Here is a 1,954-nt window from a genome sequence, read left to right as displayed (position 1 = left end):
TTCTTCCTTTCAGCGAGTTGCTTTGATCTCTCTCTGATGATGATGTTTTGCCAACAAATCGGCTGTTTGACATTTGGCGCTGAACCGGTTCGGGTCGAGAGGGGTAAGAAACGGTGAAGTTAATATCTCGAGTTTTTTTTGAAAAGGTCCTATAAACAAAATTTTCAATTTTTGCTTTTTGGGTGTTTTTGAATACCCCTGACTCAAGGCGGTTTCATAAACACCCAAAAAGCAAAAATTGGAAATTTTGTTTATAGGACCTTTTCAAAAAAAAACTCGAGATATAATAAATAATAATCCACAATAAATAATAGATATAAATAATATTTAATTGGCTCCTAAAATTAAGCTTAGATTGCTGATATTATTGTTTACAGCGATAAAGCTTATTTTTCTGAGTACAATGACCCTTTGTACGACCACAAAGAGTTTGAAATGAAAAAAATAACCTCGCGGTCCTTCTTGACAGAAAAGGTCCTACTTGACAGCTCTTTCCAAGGGGACCATAGTTGATCCATCGAAAAAATGTTGTCTTGTCAACTTTTTTTTTGCATTAAAATCTCGATTAAAATAGAAAAAAAGTGATCAGAAATCTTGACTTTTTTTTGATAAGGTCCTATAAACAAATGTAAACATTGAGTGTATCCCGCTTACTCCGATCGACTTTGACATAAGGTGTGAAAGGGATACACTCAATGTTTACATTTGTTTATAGGACCTTATAAAAAAAAAGTCAACAAATGGTTTTTAAGCGTATTTTTAATCGTTGTACATCAAAATTTACATAGTGCTTTAGGACCCTATTGGTAGCACTTTGTCAGTTCAAAATTGAGGCCGCTTTGCGATCCACTATTCAGCACCCAGATTAAAATTAAAAAAATATGTTTTTCAAATTGATAGATTTTTTCATCTGTTTTAATTTGTAGAAGATTTCCAGAGTTTTTTTTTTTTAAAAAAAAAGGTCCTATAAGCTATTGTCTTCGAGATTGTCTTTTATATGTTTATAGGACCAAATCAAAAAAATATCGAGATTTCATGAGTTTTTTTTTCTAAGGTCCTATAAACTAAACCCAAGTAACCATCCAGCACTAAAACATGGTCACTGTTCAGCACTTAATGCGCTTTTACAGCTGCGAGTAAAAGCTACGAAGTTTTGAGATCAGCCCTAACAGCTACTTCAGTGCTGGACAATGACCGAGTTTGGACTTTACTCGGCTGGTTTAGTGTTGGCCCCTCACACAAAAAAATATTATGGTAATGACAAAAGTAACTTACTTTTGTATTAATAATAAGTGATTAAAATTTGCTACACTGAAAGTTTTTTTATTGTTTTGAAAATGAAAACTTTTACTGCTACAGTTTTTGAAAATCTCATTGCTAACTTATTTAAAAGTTTTAACTTTTAATTCTACTGTATAATTTTTTTAATTTTGTCGTTCTCGTGAAACCGTGTACGTCTAAGTCCAAAATGTAAAAAAACGTCAGTTGACGTCAAAACCTCGGTTGGGGCGCACGTCTTTACACTTTCGCGCTGCGAGTTGTTTTTTCGCTAATAGTTGCAACCACTCTCCGCGCTAGGCAAATATTGCCTACTGGCCCGCATCATGAACGAGATGCGTGGCTACCGTAAAAACACGGTGGTGATCGATTTTGGACCGGTCCCAAAAAAACCAACAATAACACAAATCCGCAAGTTCGCCTTCGAGCAGCTCAAACTAGACATCACACAAATTCGCAACCTCCAGCTCAGCATGACCAAGTCATTTGTTTACATCGAGATGAGTCCAGAAATCAGCGCAGAAGAACTGGTGGCAGAGTTCGACATGAAGCTCACTATGACGTCGGAAGATGGAGTACAAACTCCGATCCCGCTGCACACTGCAGATGGAGCTACCGAAGTTAAGATCCACGATCTTCCCCCCTACATGCCCACCCAGATTATCGCGCAACACCT

Source organism: Culex pipiens, chromosome 2 (assembly GCF_016801865.2).
Source record: "Culex pipiens pallens isolate TS chromosome 2, TS_CPP_V2, whole genome shotgun sequence".
In the NCBI taxonomy this organism is placed as follows: domain Eukaryota; kingdom Metazoa; phylum Arthropoda; class Insecta; order Diptera; family Culicidae; genus Culex; species Culex pipiens.
The sequence above is the reverse complement of the archived record's forward strand: the minus strand, read 5'-3'. Positions refer to the sequence as shown.